The following is a 25,008-nucleotide window of genomic DNA, read 5'->3' on the forward strand; positions in this document are numbered from 1 at the left end:
TATGGCAAGTGTTAGCTTGAAGACCCTGCAATACTGGGGGCATAACAATTTCTTTTTGGTACAGAGCACAGCAGCAAAATGATGCTTTAAAAATATTGACAATCTTTAGGACATACACATATTCACTTTATTGCTGAATATTACATGACAAAAGCAATCCTTCTCTTACTGTACATCCGTCTGTTAAATATGATGCTTTAAAGAAACACGCAGACTTATTGGGACTTTAGCTTATTCAAGTAACCCCCAGAGTTAGATAAGTCGATACCCTTCTCATCTCTGTGCGTGTTGTACTCAGTCCGACGACTCCACCGTTAGCTTAGCCTAGCACGGATCCTGAAGGTAATCGGTTCCAACTAGCCTACTGCTCCAAATAAGTGACAAAATAATGCCAACATGTTCCTTTTTACATGTTGAGATTTGTATAGTCACAGGGTGTACAAATAACAAGGTCACATGAGACACAGCCATCTTCTAACCGTATATAAGCTACCGGTGGAGCCGTCGGACAGAGTTACAACACGCACAGAGATGAGAAGGGTATGTGAATAAGCTAAAGTTCCAATAAGTCGGTGTGTTCCTTTAACCATCAGACGATTAGCTTAGCTTAGCACAAAGACTGGAAACGGGGAAACGCTAATCTGGCTGTAGCTTCCTATTTAACGGGCATGTAGGCCTACGTATTGAACTTCTCATCTAACTCTTTACTAGAAAGCGAAGCGTAAAATGTAGAACTATTGCCTTAACATTGTAGTATTACTGCTGGACTTAAACGCCACTGATGGGAAAGGCTGGTACGGAGAAGATCTTTTAAGTGCACTGTCATTACATACAGTTTAAACACATCAGGTCTGCTTTCGGCTCCAACGATCCCATCCATCAGGGGACCAGCATGTGCAGTTTAATGATTATGTCTTTTAAATTTGTCACAGACAGTCATGATGAGTGATGAGTTCAAGTTACCCCACCCATTCAGGCTTTCTCCTTGTGTTAGAAAACTAACGCAAGATGCTTATATTTTGAAGAGAACCCAGAGGTTGCTGATATATGAAGAACTTGCACTTTCTCTTCCTATTTCTGTTCTGCTTTTGATTATAGCATCAATTCACGGACTACAGTAGCTCCAACAGACACATGGAGATGCAAGCAAACATTCAGTTTAGTACATAGAAAAGAATAAAACTGGACTTTAATGGTGGGAGATTTGATTTAATGCACGAGTGTTAACAAATTCACCCTATGCCATTCTCCTGCTATATTTTTTACTGGTTTGTGGCAATTAATATTTAATAATTCCCCATGTTTTGCTTTCTCCTTAACTTAACTACAAAAATAAATTAACTTGAACCGAGTGTGTTCATGTGTGTTCCCTTTCCCCGGCTGCAGCATGTCCCCTGTTGCCCCTGTAGGCCTATGTTGGCTAATATGTTGGCTTTGATGCCTTTAATTGTCCTCCATACTCTGTTAACATTCAAGTTCATTTGGTAATGTGTGTGAGTGTGTGTGTGGTGGGAGCACGTTGAGCCAAATTGTATCCACAAAGCAGCCCACAACAGTCAATATTCTCTGCTGGGTCATATTTGACCTGCCACTACACACTTATTACTTCTTTTTCTGAGATATTTACAATTTACTAAAATTGTGACAAGATCTTTTGTTGTGTTAGAATAGCCATGTCAGAGGATATCACGAAGCCTTGTTCCAATAAAACAAGTAAATGGTAATTTTTACACATCTGAACTTGAAAACGGGACAAATTTGACCCTAACACAATTTAAGGGTTAAGCTGTTAATTGCACACATGGCAGAAGGGATGATAGATTTGATGTTCATCATCTCTCTCTCTCTTTTATTATTATTTCCAACAACCTAACATTGACAGCTTGTAAAAAATAAAAAGATGCATTGCAATTCACAATATTGAGGAAATTACATATTGCCCATACTATTTTGCAATTACCTTGGTCTCTGTCGTCAGCTGTCAAAACGTAGTTTTTCACAGCTGCCAAATTAATACAATATAGTTCGACCTCTGAGACTAATCTCAATAAATCAAACTGGTTTCACTTTTTATGGGCTCCCAAGTCCCCTGTACTTCTCATATTTAAAAGCTCCGGAGCTGTGACGCGCCTGTAGGAGTCAGTAACAGCCCCTTCTTCTTCTTCCTCGAACTTCATTTCCTCCTTAACAAACCAGAAAACGCCGTTCCCAACTCATCATCAAGCAGAGACGCATAGCGGGTACCAAAGGTTGTCAGGAAGACAGGTCTGATTTTTTTAATTTTTTTTTGTGGGTGGGGGGGAAAGGCGCTATTCCAGATTTTTGTTTTCGGCAGGGCAGAAGCTGAACGAATATATACTAAATAGGTCCGACTGGGAAGTTTGGACTGAAGTCTCGTGGCAGTGATTTCACGCTACTTTCACTGTCGACAGGTTGCAGCCGCTCAACGATAACTTCAGAGGAGCTTCAGCAGGTAAGAGACTGTCTCTGTGGCGTTGTTTAAGTGACAGCGGTGTTTGTTTACGTCCCGTAGTCAGCGTTAACGCCATGTAGTCTACTGTGGCGTCCAACTTTACTGTCGGATGTGCCCAACGGTAACTTAGTGAGCTTTTTACTGTCCCAGCTACAACATGTGACATGTATGATTGGAAAAAGTAAACAACCATAATGCCCTTATAATGTGTTTGTACCTTATGGTATTTTGTGGGAATTTTTCTAAAATATTAGGCTGCTGCACTTTTTTTTTTTTTTTTATATTGTCTGTAGAACTGACTTTTGAGTGTTTAGTGGTTTTATAATCCTTTATGAACTCCTGTTAAGACTATAATATTCCCATTACTGTTATTTCATGACTCTAGGCTACTTATTTTTTTTGGCAGGGAATCATGAGTTTATGCCAAGAAGCTTTGAATGTGAGCTTGAAGAGTGACACAACTTAGACCTCATGCAAAGACATAGGCTACGTTTACTTTTTCAGTCTGCCATTATGTGTTGTGTATTATGACAGCATGAAAGTCCTTCATAAAAAAAGAAGTTACTTTGCATATACATATATGTATGTAGGCTATATTCGTGGTATGAATGACACATTCTGCATTCTGAGCTGACACATTTTTGGTACGAGTTGTATTATACGTCGATTCACGTAAGCCTGAAGGAATGTCAAGAATCAGAGCATAAATTCTGAGTCCTTTTCAGAGGCAACAGCTGAATGAGATGCTGCTCCGAGCCACGCGAGCAACATGCCTCCTTCAACAATAGGCTCATCACTGGAGTTCCTCACTGATTGACCCTTGTTTTCAGCGTTGTGTGCTTGAGCGCAGACACTCGGATGGGCCTAATCACTACGCTTGTGTTTGGTTATTATGACCGAGCATCACCCAAGGTGGCTGCAAACGTCAAACTTAAACCTGATCCCTAATGAGGAGAAGCCTTTTCCGTCTACATATCTCGGTGCTGCCGGTGATGTCGTTTCTAGTCCTGACTTGGCCTCTGTGTCTGAGAGCGAACGTCATTTCGTCATCACCGTTCATTGATGGGTCTACCAGATGTGGACAAAGCTCTGCATGCTTTGGTGCACCTCAGCAGTTAACTGTTTTTTTTGCCACTGTTGTTGACCACTATGGGCAGTGGTCCTTATTTGGCTTATTTAATGGTTATTGTATTCCGGGGGTGGAAGTTCAGTTTGTCTTATTTATCGCATGCTCACTCCTTTTTAGAGGAAGTGTTGAATTCACTGGGGCACATTATGTTGGGAAGAAATATAACTCCAAGAGCCAACACCGAAGTCAACTGGGGCCATATCAAAACATTTTTTACCATGGTGGTATGCTGTGGATCATGTCTATTCTGGTGTAAGGGAGGGGATAGAAAGGTCTTCCACGATCCATTTGACCCCACATTCCTGCTTCTCTCATGGCCCTCCTGTGTCCACCCCCACACACACCTATGACCCACTGTTGAGAAGAAATATGTACATTTTCTCCTGAATTTCACTCTTGTGTCTTCACCAACTTTTGGAGGGTGAATGTTCTTTTTCCCCAGTCCTATCTACTTGCCATACCCACCAGCAAGCTACACTCAAAAGAGGGGGGGGAGAGAGTGGTTTAAGCAGTCAGCTGCGTCTCATTGTATTCTTCAGTGAGGCCTCCGTTTTACATAATGAGACCAACGAACAGTCACTGACATCGAGGGTTGCTAACTTTCTCTCTGACTATTTTTGAATCGGTGACAATCCTAACCTTTTGTCAGGAGGTTTTCCTCTGGTGCCCACTGGCTGATTCTCTGCGGCGGGAAACAAAAGCAGCAATGTGAGCCTCGGACTGTGTTTACTTCCTCGGCTTTCTCTGCCACCACAGAGCCCCCGCTCTCTGTTCTGTCCCTTCGTGAACGTTCCCATTCTGTGGGATGAGAGGGGGCAGGACCGTCCATGCTCGGCAGATCTCATTCCACCAAGGCCTCACAATGGATGAGTTGTGCTGCTATATCAACATTTATTTCTCTCATCCCCCAACCCCCCCTGCCAGTTTAATCGCTTCTTCTCCTTTTGGGCCAATCGTCAACAGGAAGAGCAAGGCTCTGTGCATCACTGTCTTTGTCTGTGTGAGATGTCGCCGGTTCGGCGTGTGCCATGACTCACTCTGACTTTACATATTGTGCCAGAGACGCCCCCTGCTATAGTCCTTATTTCAGCTTTATGGGCGTGTCTACCCATTTTTATACATGCCCTGTACTCAAGTTGTGCATTCATGAGATGTAGATCGGATATCTAACTCTCAGCCATATATATAAACTGCGAGCAGCACATTCTGTGCCTATATTTTGACCTCGGTATGTGAATGGCAGGCGCTTGTTTACAGTCAAGTCTATTTTGTGCAGTATGCCCTCCTGCTTGGATCGAACGTGTCACGCTGTCCCATAAACTCAGTGTATGCATGTTGGAGTACATGCCATCCATACATGTCGTCTTTGCAGTGAATGAACAGGGGGGAAGTGAGGTCTTGACCTGCTGCTGTCTGCTCCGCTTTTCACGCCACATCATGCAGTTTTGTTTCAGCGCTGACCGGGATTTGTAATGTCAGACTTGTTGACTTTAGCCGACAGGGCTTCCTCTCCTGGCGGCCTGTGTAGCTATAGCCTGTGTCGGTGGCTTTTGTCTGTGTTGACAAGCTGATGATGTGTAGGACTTTTTTTTTTTTTTTTTTTAATCTGATCTCAAAGCCAGGAACCAGCAATGGTGGAGACATAAAGAGCTTCACATGGCAAATGTTTCTAAGATGATGTACTTAGAGTAACGTGTTGCTAATGTGTATACATTTGTTGTCTGAAATTGTAGTTCCATGATAAGAAATGGTAAAACATAGCAACAAATAATGATGTAAATCACACAAACGTATTTTTGAACTGCAATAGATAACTTAACCCTCCTGTTATGTTGAAACCGAGGGCCACACATGTGTCCTCTCTTATTCACGCTAATGTTGAGCAAAGGTGGAGCTCAAACAGCAACCCCAGCTTCGATTATTTTAGATTTATCAGGACCGGATGGTTTTCAGAGGAGAAAGCGAGCACCTGTTTGTAATTAATGACATTTTTGTCTTGTTGAATCACATAAATTCCTGTGGAGATGGTCCATGGCCATACCCATGAATCAGTTTCAGTCAAAATCCGTGTTGTAAGTCATTTTGTGAGCTGAGAGCTGTGTCATAGAGTTTCTTTTTTAAAGGGAATGGGTCCATTACCGTAGCCATACAGTATATATTATGTTTGATGGGACGGTGTTGATTTTATTTGTCATTAGTTGCTTTAAATTTGGAAGGGATTTCTGTTTCATTTGACTGTCTGTATGCTGTATTTAACTCGTATAGCCTGTTATGGTTGTAGCTGGTCCAGCAATTGGTGGATCTCATTATCCTGCTCCAGACCATTTTCACCATTATGTATTAGAGGATGGCTCCAGTGACTATAAACCGCACTTTGATCATGGAATACCTAGTTATACTGTACATGTGATGTCTCAGCTTTCAGCATATTAACTATACAACTGCAGTGTATAAAACATGACCGTATATTCAGTGCAAGTGATGTCATGCTCTGGGAAAAGGGACAAAGCTGTCAATGATACAAATTGGTTTTGCCATTTAGAATATATTACATTAGGTTACACTCACACACTTAAACTTTTGGAGAGTCTTCTGGATTTTATCTGTCATCACAGCCGTGCTCTGTTTCAAATAAGAGGGAAAAAAAAACATACATGTGCATCAAATGTAGTGTCTGAAGAGATACATGTCCTCCAGTGCAGTGCAGATTAAGGAAATTATGAGTTCTGTAGCCTGTAACTTCTAACCTGTGGAACCCTCAACTGTCTAATAGAAGGCATCAAGATGATAATCCAAACAATATAATGTAACAAGTTGAATCAACAACAAGGTTCAAGTCCCACAAGGACCACAGTAAAGAGATGAGAGGTGCCGGTTCACCTCCTGGGCACTGCCGAAGTGCCCTTGAGCAGGGTACCAAACCCCCTTGGAGTGCCGACTATGTGGCAGCCCCTTCGCTCTGACATCTCTCCACTAATGCATGTTTGTAGTCCTTGTGCGTGTGTAATGAATAACAACAAAGTGTAAAAATGAGTTTCCCCAATTTAATAAATAAAACTTCTTCTTCTATATTTTATATTAGTCCTTATTTGTTTGACTAATTTTGTGTTTACATTTAGTCATTGTAATTTTGAGACCAGAAGCATTCACACAGCAGTTGTGTAAGGGTAGTTTTTGAAGGATTACACTATTATCAGGTGTGACAGAGGCTGGCATCAATCATAGCCATTCAAATCTGCTGCTCTAATCCTCTTTTAAGGCAATGCTCTCCTGTATGTAACCTGTCCTGTATGTAGTTTTGTAATGAAAATTCAAGATCAGCTTTCACAATAGGAACCCCTTTTTTATGGTGTGTGTGTGTGTGTGTGTGTGTGTGTGTGTGTGTGTGTGTGTGTGTGTGTGTGTGTGTGTGTGTGTGTGTGTGTGTGTGTGTGTGTGTGTGTGTGTGTGTGTGTGTGTGTGTGTGTGTGTGTGTGTGTGTGTGTGTGTGTGTGTGTGTGTGTGTGTGTGTGTGTGAGAGAGACAATTCAATTGTACAATGTACATCGACACATTCAGCTACCCCTTATCATGTTGGAAAAAATGAACTGTAAGGGCTCTTTCTGTTGCAGCACAAACAATTCAATGCAATATCTTGAGGATCTTTCTCAGGGTTGTGGGAACTGCTACGTGAGCTGTTGCTTGTTCCACTGGAACTCTGCTTCTGCAGTCTGAGATTAGCATTGTGGCTGTTTTGCCACACATTTGTGTTAATAGTTTTCTCTCCTTTTGAGACGTGTGTGTGTGTGTGTGTGTGTGTGTGTGTGTGTGTGTGTGTGTGTGTGTGTGTGTGTGTGTGTGTGTGTGTGTGTGTGTGTGTGTGTGTGTGTGTGTGTGTGTGTGTGTGTGTGTGTGCGCGAGAATAAGCTACACACTGTCAATTTGAAAGGCAAAATAACAACCAAATGTTACCCCTCAAATTAAAAGCTGCAGATGAAAGACCTACTTGCACGGCCACCCATCGACAGCCAACGAGATTTCATCAGACCAGTAATCCTTGACACCAAAATGACTGCCACACCTTTCTCTGTACCTCCCCTCACACGTCCAGTCACTTTCAGGGTTTATAGCCAAAATGCCATCCTAGTTGTTATAAGGTGTTAAACATACTTGGATTCCATTTGGATAAAAAGCCGGTTAAGTTGCAACAACCTAAACCGTCTCTGAGGGATAAAAAAGAGAGACAAGAAAAAAATCAATAGCACATTTTCTATTCCAACAACTTTTGTTAACACAACATCGGGGGGCAGACCGTCCTGCCCTGTCTGCTCTCCTAAATGCTTGATGGTACAATATAAATAAAATAGATAGATAGATAGATATCCTGAAAGAGTAATTTGTTACCAGCTTTAAACATGCTGTGCTTAACTTAACACAAGAGAGCCTCATTGGCAAGGCAGAGCCAGCTATCCTCCTACCTCATGCCAATGCTCTAATCAAAAGCATCTTTGTGAGTCACTACAGAGCCCGGTGCCTCTTGGATTAAGTCCTCATCATGGCAATTGAACTCATGATCCACTTTGCTTGTTCATTGGCCACTTCATCTGTCACATACTATTTTGAAACATGGCTCTTCCTTTCATTGGTGGTGAATCGGAATTCAGGAAAGATGTCAGGAATAAGCATCCACTTGTTACTAAACATATCTGGAACGTATTACATGAATACAGGTTGTTTGTGGGAATACTGCCCCTTTTTGTGTAACATGCAATGAATCCTAGATGATGGATTGGATTGGACTCCAGTTATCATCCATCCAACAGGCTATTATAAAAATGAGTGCTGAATCATTAGTTAAAATGAGTTTAAAACTTGTCTGATTCATACGTTTTCACAGTGCCATTAACATTGTTGCCCAATCATTTACCCTTACACCCTAAATTAGACACATTTGGTTTATTCAAATGAAGAAACCACAATTTCCTCTATGCACACATTTTTTAGTAGGCACTAAATAAACCCACAATAAGCATTGAATATTACATAAACGCCAGGGGGAATTTCTTCAGTAAATACCTGGTCTAAATTAAAGTTTGTGGTAAAATTATTTGTCATTATGTATATATAAACCTGCCAACACGCTGAACACTAAGGAAAACATTCGCCTGTGCTGCCAAATGTTCTGTTTTAATGATACATTTAAAGATCCCAGATGGACATAAAATATATTGGATGTAGTCATTTCAGGGCATCTGGTGCCTCACATCACTCAGGGCTGCCTTTTTCGCTGGCCACTCTGTACCATCAGTGGTATATAGGCTTCCGTCTCATGGGTCACCTGCTTTGCAATTTCACTCTGATTTGTATTCATGTCATGTGAAAGCAAGCTGAACATGTGTTGGAAACATACATGCGTCTGCACCTTTTTGCCGGTTGACTGCCTCTGACAAGTTGGTGTAATGGTGCAATCATCCACTCACCGAGGCTCTTCAGATCTGATTTTAAACAGGCGTTTTACACTCATTGTCCCCAGAGGATGAATCCTACCATCTCTGATGGTCCCGTGTCTTTTCCTCTAGTGCCACAAGCAGGTTGACAATTATTGGATGTATTATGGTGCAATTTAGTACAGATATTCATATTGCCAATAAGATAAATTCTAATGGGGCGGCCTCTAGCTCACCCAGTAAGAGTGTTCGCCCCATGTTGGCTGAGTCCTGCAGCGGCGGGGGTTCGAATCCGACCTGCTGCCCTTTGCTGCGTGTCATCCCCCATCTCTCTCCCCCTTTCATGCCTATCCACTGTCTCTATGTAATAAAGGGAAAAGACCCAAAAAATAATCTTAAAAAAAAGATAAATTCTAATGACATTGGTAATCCTGAGTTTTCATCTAGCGCCACCATCAGGTCAAAATCATCAGGTCAAAACTTTAGTTTGTCAAGTTAATTCAGTGCTCCAGACTGCGACCAAAATGGTTGCATACAAAACATACATGTATGTAAAACTTACAGACCCAAAAGAGTTGTTCATGGGGTGTCTAGTTATTTGCAGCTGAACAAAACAAACGAGTCTGTTCCCCTGATAAAAAATAACCTTAAATAGATTATTGGTAGTAGTTAGGACTCAGTTTGTATTCAAAGGGGTCCATGTAAGAAGAAAGGACTGTTTTTCTTTGTAGCTACATGTACAGTTTAAGAGACACAAAGAGAGTGTAAGCATGAAACCAAGAATCTGAGCCCAACCAGCAGTGAAAGTGAAAGATTTCATGAATGACGTGTTTGTTTACCCAGGGAAGGGCTGCAAGCAGAACCTTTGGCAAAGCTATTCCTGAGATTGCACGCCCTGTAGCCTCGAACCTCGAAGACAGGAGACAGTTTGACAAGTATGACACGCCGAAGAGTAGGTTACAGTCTAACGTTTTTTAATGTAAAAAAATAATGGGGGCTTGGTGTGGATGTTTTGTGGTGGGATAGTTTTATCTTGTCATTACATTTGACAGGTTTTGACTTTTTTTCAAAAAAAAAAAAAAAAAAAAAGTTAATGAATACATTTCCCCAAGATTAGAATCAGTTTATATTCATCTATGTCCTGTTATTTCAAGACACTTCCAATGGTTTTCCAATTTCCTGCTGTGATGTTTTTATTTACACAAAAGCAAAAGTTAAGCAAACTCATGTTTATATAAGAAGAATGGAGTACTTTTGCTGTGGTCCACTAACTGTATAATAGGCCAAACAGGCAGTTTAGGGATTTTCTTGGTCTTGGCCTTCAAAAGCTTAGGAAAAGAATTAGTAAAAGCGCAATAATTCAGTCCTGCAGCTTAATTAGTGTATCTCCTGATTGAAATTTGATTAATCTGTAAATATTCTGGTATGTTGATGATGGAGCCATTAAATGTCCTTGAAACAGTCTGAACCTAGTGAGAAAAAAGAAACCATTCATTCCATTTAACTGAATGTCAAGTAGATTATTTTAAAGCTCCAACAAATCGTATTAAGATTGAATAGACTACATCCTCCAGCTACCACTTAGCTGAATGTACCCATAGCCCGCAAAAACTGACATGTATTTGTTCTCCTAAATTAACTTTTTGTATGAACTTGGATCACCCAGACATAAGTCCAAACCCCAAGGCATTAACACCTGCTTAACACCTGCAATATCCTTAGTGGTTTCATGCCTAACTAAATAAGAATAGTATTTGAGAAGCTATAATAGTAGCATGTTTTTGTGTATACATTGCAGCCGTTTCAATTGTTTACAGGCTGTTTTGTTGATATCGGAGTGTTCAAATTGAAGAGGTGGATATCTCACGTCCTTTTATTTGTAGGAATGCATTCAAAACTGCGAATGAGTTCTACTTCGAGAAGTAGTGATGCCATTCGATTAAGAGCAATGAACCAGTGTATGGTGTTGGGTAACTGGCACTTTCTCCACATTGTTGTTCCAAAATGAGTTTCTACAGCCAAGCATGCAGGGATACCACATACTGTACAAAAACCAGAGATAGAACTGCAAATTGCATTTTTAATGTCCTGCATGTGACCACGCGTGTGATGTTTCCTTTCCACGTTTTCCTAAACCCAACCAGTTCTTCTTTTCCTAAACCCAACCTGCGTTTCTTTAGCTGTCTATGCGTGACGTTTCCTAAACCCAATTGTAGCCTCGTGATAACACATAGCCTTGCGATAACACGCCATGTGGCTTTAGAAAGTGCTGTGACGTTGCAGACTGCCGTCTGCTGTATACAGCATAGACATACACGCGGATAGCTCAAAATGCGTACAGATAACAGGAAAGTGGCATGTTTTTGCGAAGTTATGATATCACATTGAGAAAAATGTATTTGCAACTGTTTTGAGTGTTTAAGCCATTTTTCAAGCAAAATGCCCCAAACTATGCTTCTCAATAGTAAGAATGTTCTGCTTTTCTTTGTCATATGTGGGGGTAATCTGAATATTTGGGTTCTTGACATACTGTATAAATCCACGAAAAATGTCATTGTGTGATTGGAAAGGCTGGAGTTACACATGCCTGTAGGACACTGGTGTTGCTGACAGGCGGTAAAGCACACTGGACATTCTTGTTCTTCCAGTCCTGGCCCACAAACTGCTTGGCATTTGTTGAAATGGCGCAGTCTGCTTGACCCATGAACCTCTCCCCTCGATCTCTTTTTGCCTTTTCTCCAAACACCACTGGAGGGCGGTAACAGGGGACCTCTCCGCCCCTGCTCTGAGCCTGTTTGAAGCATGCACTCACATATTTTGAGAGATCCCCTTTAACATGCAAATCCGATGGACCCGCAGTTTACATGTTGAATAGACTGGCTTATACTCAGCTCACTCAAAGCAGTTTTCAAGTTTACAAATGGGACACCAGTGAACTGTGTGAATCGACTCATTGTGGTTTTGAGGACACTTGATGAAGGTTAGGTGAGATTTTAAGATCCGCATTATACTTTTCGGAGAGAAGACAAAATGGTAGCCACAGCAGATCACGCAGGGTGGCCCTGGTATGGAGAGATTTAACACACACATTTCCACAAGTATTGTTCCTGACTGACCACGCTAGTCTCCCTCTAGCTAGCCCACACAGCATCCCGGGATGGGGGAAAAAACGTGCCGTGGTTTATTTCTTTAAACCAGTCACAATCGTCACGCTAAGCACCGGCAGCAGTCCCAGTGTTGCTGCAAAATAGCCCCAAAAGTTATTTTAGTCGTGCAACCGAAAACATTGGACAGATAGTCTAGCTAGATGTCTGGTCCAAGTTCTGACTGATACAGCCAATGCTGGATGAGATCTTGTTAGTGTGTCGGTGCAGCACACAGAGCAATACTACCTGTTGCAACTTTAACATAGTCCTTGCATGATGTGTAGCAGTTGTAAACTGCCTAATATAGCACTCCGAAGAATCCAGACTGACTGCTGCTCTCTCTGTTTGAGTTTTTGGGGAGTGCCCGTAAGCATGAAATTGGCTCCATAGCAGGCAGGCAGGCCTGTCTAATTGTAAATCAGAGGTATTTGATTTCCATTATAACTGTTAAGCCTGAGAAGAGCTAACAATTACAGTAAAGTGTGCAATAATTTGTTTGCTTTTAACAGGGCGTCACACATAATAATCGTCACACATAATAATCCCCTCTTTAATGTTTCTCTCCATGCCCAAAGAGTTTCCATGCTAATCATGTACAGTACAGAGCACACATTGATTTCTCCTAATTAATGAGTTCATACAAATAGATTTTTATTTCTTGTGTTCAAAGGCAAATCCAACTTTGTGTAGTTTAACATAGCAATTTCTCCTGACTAATTCATATATTTTTTATACAAGTGGGTGCATGATGCTATGTTTTCTCTGTCCTCTGTTTTATAATCATACTCTTAACAACTCCTATAAACAATCCAAGGACGTAACTGGTGTCGTGAAAGACGCAGCACAGTGCTGAATCACATCCAGTTTTTGCACAATAGTTCCCCTGTCAAACCCCGTTTCCACTGCTGACCGAGATTTGTTTTGATGATTTGGTTTGTGGTAGAGTCGGGCTGCTGTTGGCGTCACAGGCCTGATTGAAGGATGCGGTTGAGGCGTAACACTGAGACACAGGTTTGTTAGTGTGAGTTTTTTTTTAACAGCTTCCCCTGTCCTTTCATGGCAATCAGCACGTCGTGATAATTCCATCAGGAGGACTTGACTTCAGACTTGGCTCCTCCTGACTCAGGGTAACTGTTCATGTCCTGTGAAGCCAATAGCAGGACTGGTGTCATTACTGTGTAAATACATATTCAACTTTTACTGCCTCACTATTTAATATGCATGCAATGCCATTTGGCTGCTTCATAGGCTCATGCATTCATAGTTAAGTGTTTTTATAGGTCTGTGTGTGTGTGTGTGTGTGTGTGTGTGTGTCCATCACACATTAAGTCAAGATGTGTTTTGAGCTCTGAGACATCAGTTCCAGTCAATCTGACGATCTCAGCAATTTTATTGGCTTATGCTTTTACTGGTTTTGAATTGAAAATGGCAAAATCCATATAACATTTCAAATTACTTCACTTATACCAAGCCTATAAAATCTTTCAGAGGTCCTGCATGTCCAAGAAAATTCTAAATCAACGATTCAGATGTAAGAAACTAAAGAAACAGATTACTGCATTTAGATTATCTTAAGTACTTTTTTTTTAAAACAATGTACTTTTGATTTATACCCAGTTACTATCTGTGGTGATCTTCCTAATAGGCTATGTACTGTATATCAGACGGGTTTTAGCCTGGACAACTTTTGCAACAAAGTGCAGCTGTTGTTTATTACCTTTTTCCAAAAGAATGTTTGGATCCGTGTGTTTTTATTTGATTTGCCATATTGTTTTATTTAAACATGTTCTTCTCATTAGAGCTCATTTTTGTTTCAAATCTGGTCAAAATTTGAAATGGTAAATACTGTAAATGAACCCCAAAACATCTTAGCTTGGTCGGATGAATCCCAACAAACTTTGTCATTTCATAGTGAAAAATAATAGGCAGGCCAACAATTTTATATAATTGTGTTGTGCATAATCTGAAGTAGAAGCTATTATTTCATGATATTGGTGATATTAAGCATTATACAGATGACCGTAATACTGACCGATTTAGCAATTTTGTCAAAATCACCTGTCTACTCTAAAACAAATCATCAATCAATAAACAAAATATTGAATTGAACTTTATTTATTGTGCACATTGTGCATTCTAGTTCTACACCTGTCCCATATTAATCTAATCAACACTCTATCAATTACATAAGCCTCAGCGTCCATTCCCACAACCAAACCACTATGTTCATCCTCTTAAAGGTCCAACGTGTGGGAATTTACCATCTAGCGTTGAGATCATATATCGCAATCAACTCTCTCGCGCCACGCAGTTCAAAGTACAACTACGGTAGCCTTCACTCTTTTTTTTCTGATGACACAGGTCTCTTGCTCTTTTCAATATCCTTTTTCTTTTTCTGGGCGAAGAAGAAGACTCCTGTTCCTGAAATTTGGATTTGGAATATGTGTGGTCCTCCAGGTTTCCTTCTTCAAACATGCCGGGGCCGGGAAGCTACGATACCCGTTAGCAGCATTAGCAGCACCTGTGAGTTTATCATGTGACATCGAAAGGCGGAGCAGTAGGTCCTGTATGTCCCTTACCGGCTAACATATTTCAAGATGGCGCATGAATATGGAGAGTCTACCCCAGTTCATGTGAATGCAAATGTAAAATTTCAAGCCAATAGGAATACTTGGAATTGATGGTGGTGGTAAATATTCCCGAAAAAGGACAAGTTTGTGAACGGCCAACACAGATTTTGATAATGACCTACTAAACATGTTACACACTGGACCTTTAACAAACAACACAACTTCAAAATATGACTACTGTACTCTACATGGTATTGCAGTTATCCACATAATAGTTTGTGTTTGGCATTTCAGTAGATTGTTAAAGATTGCAACGAGAGAACATTGCCATTACATTTTTTGCTTTGCTATAAAATATATACTTTGTGCATATGTGGCAAGTTTGAAAAACAGTTTAAAATCATCATAAATCACAAGAATGTTTAATCATTGAGGTTTGAACACTTCAAACTAATTTGTGGGTACATTTCCAAGTTGCTGAGTCATGAGGTCACTGTGTCATTGAGTTGTTTTTGCACTCAGACAGTAAGACGGCAGCTAATAAAAAGCTCATCAACAAAGATGCTACCCTGGGTCAGACAGAAATATGCATGATACTCAACAAAACTCACAATTGTATAGTTCTAGTTTTCTTTTTGAAATGTCTGTTTTCCTGGTTTAACAGCTGCTAATTTGTTTCAATTTCACCCCATGCTAATTGGTCCACTTTTGTTTTGCACACTTTTTCTGAAATGAAACTGCAAAAAAAAGTGTCAGGACATTTCTTTTCCTTTAGTCAGAATTCTAAAATGTAAACATGGTACCAAACATACTTGTCATTATTGCCCCCATTTGCACTGAATCTCTAAAACAACCCAGGGAAATTATTGTATTTTACAATGCAGATGTCTAGACCAGCCAGTGAACTTTAAGAGGTGTGTTGATCAATAACAGCTGTGTGAATGTTCTCTTTGTGCTGCGCTACCGTGGTGAACAAATGTTCCTGGAGTCACCCGAAAGGCCTTGATAGAAACGCTGTAGTGTCACAGCAGGCCAATATAATGCCGAGGGACGCCGGCAGTATGACAGAGGGCTTTTACACTGAGATGTTCAGATGGAGCAACCAGGTCGCTGTGTTGTTGCTCTGCCTTGGGGCTGACAGGTCTGTTGTTTCTTACAGAGGTCATGAGTGGCTTCAGGCATCTAATTAGGTATTTCCTGTTCAAAAACCTGACCTGCTGTTACCCCATATTGTGATTCTTCTCCCTCCCTCACATAGCCATGGCTGTATTATACAAGCTGAGTGTATAGCCGCTGCATCATGCCATCCAAAATGTTCTGAAATGCAAGTGCAGTCGCTAAAGTTAGTAATCTTATTTCTCTGGTTGCACTCTCGGCATCATGATCAATTATTTACGGCAAGAAAGTTCCCAGTAATTGATGTAAGTCGTATGGCGGTCGTGCGAGTGCTTAAAGCTGCCAAATCCTTTCAGTGATTGATCACCACCACATTTGTGTTGGTGTTCATCCAAAGCTGTGTGTGTCCCAGCCTCTTCTCTTGGCGTTGACTGTGTGTGTCATTAAAATGGAATACCGGGCTACTTGGGGGAAAAAAAAAAGAAGAAGGTCCAACTGCTGTGTAAGTATAAATCAATGTTTTGTAAATAGGAACGCACACTCTGGGATTCATATTGTCGAAGAGAATACCCTCACAAAATCCAGATTTAGCAGTGTGGTCATATCCTACCTATTTCCCATTATACATTTAAGGCTGTGATGCATGACCTCTCATCCCCAATATACCGTAGTAGCTCTTCATGTGATTGTATTTGACGATCTGATCAGGTTGCCTGCCTAGGAGAGTACAAATAGAGTTTTATCTCGCCCGCTTCAGTCTTCCTGTTTGGAACGGGGACTACTCCCGAGGCTACTGAGCTGTCTGGCTCAGTCTGGCCGCACTGCAGTACTTTCTCAGGGTGAGATTTCAGTCCTAACAACGTCAGACGTGCAGGCAAGCCAGGGGACACACAGGGATTCAGGTAAGCAAAAACAATGAGCACAGTGGCTGCAAAGCAGTAGCTGACAGGGGGAAAGAAGGGCAGGCAGGTGTCTCCTCCACAAGACCGCATTAGACAATGACCAGATTTACCTTTTTTTAAATTGTATATACTTGTAATGTACTGTATAGCGGTTAAAAAAGAAAATATCACTATTCCCTGTGGTTACCGTTTCACTGTTGATGTCCCTATTTTGCCGTTTTCAGTGATCAGTGTATGTGTTAGGGCTACAACAAGGGATTTCTTTCCCTTTTCGATGAATCTGCCGATTATTTTCTTGATTTAATGGATTTCTGTTATCTATAAAATGTTAGAAAAGCGTGAAAATGTCAATGGTGGCGTCCCGTTTGTCCATCCAAAGTCCAAACTCAAACATATTTACTATCAAGTAAGGCAAGCAGCAAATTCTCACACTGGAGAAGCTGGAATCCGAAATTGATGTTCGTGCTTTGCAAGAGACTTAAAATCACAATAGTTGCTCTCTTATTTTTCTGTCGATCCATCGACTAATCGTAAAATAAAAATGATATATACTTTGATCCGCAAAGTCATGAAGATGTACAACTTTGTTTGGAATAAACTACATAACTCATCATACTTTGTTTGAAGTTTTAGTTCCTTTCTTACATCAGTATGCGGGTTTGGATAGAAATATGATCGGATATGATATTCTGGTTTAGGCTCTCAGTTCTTTATGTAGCCTAAGTGTTGTGAAATCTTGCTGGCAGATTCCATTGTCACAGAGAAATTGAAAAATAAAAGATTGATGGGCAAAGCCTAAAAACAAGGCGGGCCTGGGATCTAGAGAAGGGAGAATAGACAGGCAAGAAGGGAGAGGCAGTACTAAGAATATACTGGAGGAGCTTCTCACGCTCCTGCTTTCATCACAAGCAGCTGAAACCTCAAGGGGATATCCCTCCGACCTGCCTACTGTGCCCATTTATACTGAGAGCTAGGGGATCCAGCTTGCATGCAGAGTGCCTGTGAGTATTATGAAACCCACCCAACTTCACAAGCATCCCGATGTCAAACTCTTATGTCAAATGATTGAATATATCAGCAATAACAAGTTCAGGTGCAACTGAAAGTCAGGCATTGCTATCCAGCTGGCTGAGGGTCCTCTGATGTGTAATTATAGCAAGCTTTGACATGACTCGCGGTGAACCTTGAGATTATATGTACCGTAGCTCAGCAGACAAACTGTCAGGGTCGTTCTTAACACATCATACATTTCAATGTGAATGAACATTTGCAGTGCACAGCCTGGGGGCAGGTTTTTCTTCTTCTTTTTTTCTTGTCATTACCAGAAGTGGCTGCTTCAGATGTTTGACTTCACAGTTGTTTTCCTGTGATACTTCAATCCTTAATGCCAGATATTCAACAAGGACGACTTTTAAAAGAGAAAATGTCAGCACGCGGTGCTGTGTGTTGTCGAGTATATTCATTATTCTAGTATTTCAGATCTTAGATAGATTTCCCCTCGTAGCCCCTAATGTATCCGCTCAAAGATTAGATGTTGTTCTCAGAGGGTCTGCTGAGTACTGGCTCCAAAAACAAAAGCGGTGTGGTGGGGTGTAATTCCCTTCTTTTGTTCTTTGAGGAACACTCATTTATCACATATGAACGATTGAAAATGAAGAAGGGAAATGTCAGCTCCTTGTACCCCCACATAAGCGAGTAACAGGAAAATAATACATTTTTTTAAATGATGCACCCAGCTAACATTTCCTCCCTTGTTTCAATCTTTCCCATAACGCTTTCTTTGTATGCATCCCCTCACGCTCCCCTCTTCTTCCTCTTTATTCTATATTTTGTCCTCCCATAATTCTTTCCAGCCAACGGTCTTGTAGCAGAACTAGACTGCAAAATGTCAAGTGGAGCATCTACCCTGACTTAGTGGTGGCATGCCTGCCTGACCAGAAATTCAATGAGTACTGCAAGTGGAAAGCCTGCAGGGTGTAGACACGCTCTGCACCATCAGAGGCCACCGGCTCGGCTTTTTAGACTAGCATGCTCTGCACCAGACAGCCACTCAGTCGGCTTTCTTGTGGAACTCTCTCCCACACGATGTCAGTCGCAGCACACAGGGGCCCGGGGCCTGTGGTTTAGTGGTGAGATCACAGGACACATTCTGGTCTCGTCTGCGCTGTCAACCTGCAGTTTCCACAAAGACGCTGAATCATGAACACAACCTACTGCTACGCGCATAAGTCACCTAATGTTTGAAACGCTATGGTTTACTCATCTCAGCATGTCTAAAATAGGCATCTGTAAAAATAAATATCCGGCAGTTGGACTATTTGATGTTGTGACAGTTGTCAGAAATGGCATCATTTGCATGCTTGGCAAGTGCTGCGACATGGCCTATAATTTTCCTGACAGTTCAGTGCATACTGTCCTCTCCAATGGCAAAGATTTGTCCAGATGCTACATTAATGGCTCTGCCTGATGAGAGGAAAGAAAGGCGGCCGTGTGTAGAGTCACCTAGCTTTGTGTGTCATTTATTGTAGCATTGTGTTCAATAGACATGTTTTTAATATCCATGTCAACCACTGACAGCTGGTTTTGGGTTTGGCGTTCACAAGCTCACGTAACTGTATATAACTGTCACGTAGCTCTGTCATTCTCCAAACATCTACCTTTTAACAGCTCTGGGATTTTTACAATTAGCAGTTAGATTAAATCTGAGGAGTCGTTCTCAGCCCCTGTTTTTCTTCCTCTGTTTGACAGGCCGTCACAGGCGAGTCGGAGAGCCCACTGCCTCGGTTTCCGACCACATCTGAGCCCTTGAGAAATTACGCCACTTTCCGCTCCGGTTTGTAGTCCCAGCCTCGGGATGGCCTAATTCTGTCTTTACCCTATCAAGCTGCAATCACTGCTAAGTGACTGTTTGTTTGCAAACGATTACTCTCAAGTGAGGTTGATGAACCTTTTTTCCTTTTGGGTCACTTCGTTTTTAGGTTTTGAGAATCAAGAGTGGATGTGCTCATGTATAAGGTTGAAGTCCGGAAACTCAGGAAATGAAAATGTATTAACTAATACGATGGAATGGGCCAAGTCACACAGTTTAGGTCCTGACCTCCTATAGTGGGTAGTTCCCAGTTTGCTCAAGGGTGTTGTAATAGAAAAGACAATGGACCTTCCAGGAAACACGCTCCTGGGACTAAATCGCAGATTGTTCAGGGCTGACTTGCTGCTCTGGTATGGTCTGCTTCCTGTCCAACTACCTCCAAACCTTTGGGTGGGTGACTACAGGAAATAGCCCCTTGTGCGTGCGCGCACGCACACACACACACACACATACATACACACACACACACACACACACACACACACACACACACACACACACACACACACACACACACAAGCAAGCCCTGTGCCTTAAAATCTTAGGGACATAACCTGCATGACCTGCAGCGTTGCCTGGACCAGTAATTGGATATAGGCATACATTATTTTGAACCATAAGGGCTGCAGACACACATGGAAAAGCAGGCAGAATTTTCTCACCATATGTGGTCACTAAGGTAGCTAAGTGTCAGAAAGAATATTAAGTGCCAGATTTAGTTATGTCAGTAAGTTATGTCAAACGTACCTCGCTATTATTCCCGTTTTTATACTTTCCTGCTTACTACATAATGCTGTTCACACTGTGACACAACAGTGGCTCTGCATCGCATATATCTCAGTATGCTAATTCATTCATATGTCAACGTTTGCGGAGTAAGGGACATTGCACGTAGCCTACTGCCTGTTATTTCTAAATGCCACAACCTTTTGAGTAACTGACCACTCTTGGACTACTTGTATCTGAATATCTGTTTTTTTTATATACTGTGCAGTCATGTCATGCTATTAAGCTGTCTGGCCAATGGTGTTTGATCTGTGCAGTTTAGCTCCAAGCTATATTGTGCTTGCAGAAACATATACTTGAGTATGTTTGGAAGCACACTTCAGCAATACAGACACAGAAAGCTACAGGAAAGGGTTTTGATTCAGCCCAGCAGCGGCAATTTTGTGTGTTATCTTCCCATTGATCTGACCCTGAAGTTAAGCTTAGACAGCCTCTGGCTCTAAAAACTGGTAAGGAATAACAGCGGCCATTGAGTGGCTCATGTCTTAACTCGCGGAGCTGGGAGATATGTATCTCTAACAATAGCATTTACTTAATTCCATGGCAAGTGGTAACACTGTGTGACACCTAATATTAGAAAGACCTCAATTTAATACATTCCAGTACAGCAATTCCACAAAATACATTGTTACATAAACACAACTATTGATCATTTCAATATGAAGTATACTTTCTGGTAACTCAGAGCAGATTTACACTGAAAATATGAATGCTAAAGAGAGGGAATGACATTAGCTGCTCCCCTGTGTCATGTTGCGATCCTGAGGTGTGCTAACATGAGTAAGGCAGCACTCTGGATCATGACTATCCATGTAAATCAGGCACCAGGTGCCAACCAGAACAGAGTATGAAAGTGGGCTGCTTCTTTTTTAATTTTGGGTCACACTGTTCAGGACAGAGTACCCAGTCAGCGTGAAGCCTCTAAGGGGGCTTTGCTCCAAAAACTCTGTGTTCCTTAAATGTTCAGAGCTCAGGTCAAACACTTAGATTATAATGAGGCGCAACGGCTTTACTTGGTCAGTAATGTTAGTGGATTGTGCAGTGTGGCAGCGACCTCTGGCAGGCACTGTGGGTTCTGCAGTCCAGAAGCATGACATCTACTAATGTCCAGATGTATTTAAAAAAAAAAAATAGTGGCATAGTTGCAGAAGTGTTAGTAGATTTTAGCTGAATAAGAGGCATAAAGACTGCTCACATCAGCCTTTCACAATGCAGAGTGAAAGCTTCACAGCTGAAACTGTACAATGTTGCTCTTTTTTAAATTTCAGTTCAATGGCAGTAACATCTGGGTCATCCGTTAGCTCTAAAGGAGGTCGTCCATGGAGACTGGCTGGTCTGGAAGGGAAAAAAAGGGAAATGAATAGCCCACGTTGTCTCTATAAATCCCATTGTGGCAAGGTAGATGCTCAGCCACAGGAGAAGCCTGTTTTTTTCACGCTTATTCACTTTGCTTTTTAAAATTCTGCTCTCCATTTACTCCCGTAGAGAGGTCCAACAAGGACAAGAGTTAATAGTCCGGTCTTTACATTCAGACTGACTTTCTGTCACGCTGCTGTTTAGATTGCTTCACTTTTCTCAATTACAGATAATCCTTCCATCTTGTTCTGTCAATTTACTGAAACTATTCCTGATACTTTAGCTGCAATCACATTTATTTTTCCTCCAATGGTGTACGCGTGCGCACGCACGTGTTTATACTGCCAGCTGGTGTGATAGTGTGTTCCTTTTATGTAAAAGTGTCCTTTTGCTTCTGCTCTGCTTGCAGCTCAGGTTTCATTTTGGACCACTGACAAGGGAGACTTTGAACACACATTATTCCAGAGCTGGCAACTGACAATATTGACTCGAAAAAAAAAAAAATAGGATGGAATTTGTGAAAGTTTAGCTTGTGGTCATGACAGTAGCCTATGTATTACTGACAAGTAAGGTTTTTCTGTTTGTAAATCAATTCGAAATGACTGAATACATCTAGGGATGCACCGATAACCACTTTTTTTTCAGACCAAGTACTAACATTTGGGTACTTGCTGATACCGGGTATCGAGTACCAATACGAGTACTTTATAATCACGCTGGGGGTCTTGACGGGGTTTTCAGACACAGATGATTTGGGTCTGCTCTGATATTGTTGTCAGTTAGAACAAAGCGGTGTTTTCAAAGTACCGTGCCTTTTTTTCTGTTCAAAGTGAGAAAGTGCAGCTGAACCTTTTTTTTGAAGAACAGTTTACACCGATTATAACTGAGCTAAAGGCAGCTGGCCTGAGCTCTCTCGCCGTAGCGGTGTGAAAGTCCATAACTGCTGGCTTCCTTTGGTTTCCTTTTGTTTTATCTAACATGAGCTGAGTGTCTGTGACACTGGCGAGGATGTTTTCTGGCTTTCAGTTTGAGGAGAAGAAATGAAAAGTGTTGAGGGGTGTCAGGCAACACCGCTCGGTACACAGTAAACCCGGAGAGCGGAAAGGGGGAGCGGGAGAAAGGGGAGGTTGAAGGAGAGGGGAAAAGGGCACTTTATTTCACAGCCCCAGTTATGTTCTTTCTGTAAAAACATCAAGGCTTTGCTTCATTGCGCTTCACAGCACGGCTCCCCAACTCCTGCATTTGATGGCTGTGTTAGCGAACCACAGCACAACACTCTGGTTTTTGGCAGGGTCAAATTGGTTCAAAGAGGATCCTGGCCTTTAATCAACCTATAAGGGGAAGTGCTAAATGTGGGCTTTTGGCCTTTTATAAAAAGGTGTTTTTGGTTTTGCATATCTATATCACACTAGCTGTTTGTGATATTAGAGGTTGATCTTTGAATGTCCCTTTTAAAATTAGTGGCACGTGTTTGGATCCGTCATGGTTCAATGTCAAAGTGTAATTGTTTAAGTGTGTGTTGAACTACTAACATGAATATTTTTGGCCTGCAGAAGCTGACACACTTTGAGCATGTCGACCTTGAATGGAAAGTTGTATAATTTTCATGTTTAGAAATTAGGCACATTTCAATGTCTCTCTTGCGAAAATAAGGGTTTCTTTGTAGCAAAATTGAGTTTTGACTTGCTTAAAACGTTTAAGTGTACATATCAGGTTTTGTTTATGTATTGATAAACAAGCCAGCCCACTTCTTATTCTAGACTATGGCTGCTTTGAGAATATTGAGAGCATGAAACTGGGTCAAGATTTCTTTAGCTTTTAGCTTTTTAGCTTTTTCTAATTTTAAAACTTTGCTTGCACACCTTCCTTCCCTTCCTTCCTTCCTTTGAAATAGTTACAGTGGCTCTCTACCAGCAACTCCAGATGATTATGTCATATTATATCATATAATATGCAGGTTATAATTCCATATCTTCAAGTGTGCTTAATGAGCTCTTGCAATGGACACAGATGAGCAGATATCTCCCACAACTTCTCCGGCTAATTTTGGTCTCGAAAATCAAATGACTTATCCTTCCTTTCCTCTGCAGCAGAAATGCTTTGCCCTTGAAGTGCCTTCAGCTGCTTTGACTCCACTTAGAAAGACTGTTTGTGGTTATGTGTTTGAAAAAACATGTAGGGGTTTAGATTAAAGACCTAAAGCAGGAGCAATATATTATGAAATGTACAAAGATAAATAAGATGCATTAAAATGGATAAAGTTTATCGTGGTCGACGACGTCTCCGCTTGTAGATGAGTGCTACACATTACTTTAGAGTCTCCTAAAACGTTGCATGAACTCACTGCAGCACCAGCTAACCCACATTGTAATGACTGGGCTTCATTCATTCTCTGTTGAATCAACTGAGCTAAATGGGGTAGCTCATCCAAACTATTCTCTCGCTGCTTGTGTGCCAGTTGTGGTTGTTCAACATTTCGGCCCGGTCTGCTGTGAGGAACGGGATAGCATATAAAGCCCCCAGAGTCACTGATGAGTGACGTTTTAGTGGCTAGTGGAGAGCGTTTTAACAATGCCTATGAGCATTTCTCTCCCACTCTGTGTCTCTGTGGGAGAGAGAGAGAGAGAATTAATATGCATGCAGACTGTGTCACAGAGCCTCCTCCAGAGCCTGTCACTTATTGTGAGATTTTGCTAACCATGACCTAATGGCTCTACTCCCTAGCACCATGTGTCTCTCCCATTCATGTTAAAGCCCCTACCCTGTCAAATGCATACCCTAACATGGTATAATAGTAGAATAATAGAAGAGGCATAGATTGTTGCTGCATTTTGAGAGAGAGAGAGAGAGAGAGAGAGAGAGAGAGAGAGAGAGAGAGAGAGAGAGAGAGAGAGAGAGAGAGAGAGAGAGAGAGAGAGAGAGAGAGAGAGAGAGAGAGAGAGAGAGAGAGAGAGAGAGAGAGAGAGAGAGAGAGAGAGAGACTCATAATCAAAGTACAGCATATGTTGCTGTAAGGCTTCACAGGCAAATAGGGAAACTGCCATATGCCAGTCCTATAACAGTCCAAATATAAAATAACAGTCCTATTTAAATCACATCTGAATGCTGAAGAAGTATCTTTAATCAGGGACATGCATAGTCACGCAGGAAGTTACTGCTCTGAACCATCCGACAAATCACTATACCTTTGCCTCAAAGCAGCTCTCCCATTCTGACATAATTATGCCCTCATTTT

At 41.4% G+C, this 25,008-nt stretch overlaps 1 protein-coding gene across 4 annotated transcripts in view; it reads left to right on the forward strand.

Annotated features, from left to right (window-relative positions):
- Positions 1-2,148: 2,148 nt before the first annotated feature.
- Positions 2,149-25,008, forward strand: part of tspan9a (tetraspanin 9a) — a 173,937-nt gene continuing 151,077 nt past the window's right edge. For 2 of the 4 annotated variants that reach the window (XM_028584921.1, XM_028584924.1), the window contains exons 1-2: positions 2,149-2,265; positions 2,433-2,473. The gene's annotated coding sequence lies outside the window, so the exon portion shown is untranslated. Of the gene's footprint in view, positions 2,474-19,510; positions 19,596-25,008 lie in introns of all 4 variants that reach the window. The other 2 variants (XM_028584923.1, XM_028584922.1) reach the window with 2 other exon arrangements.

Source organism: Perca flavescens, chromosome 8 (assembly GCF_004354835.1).
Source record: "Perca flavescens isolate YP-PL-M2 chromosome 8, PFLA_1.0, whole genome shotgun sequence".
Classification (NCBI taxonomy): Eukaryota; Metazoa; Chordata; class Actinopteri; order Perciformes; family Percidae; genus Perca; species Perca flavescens.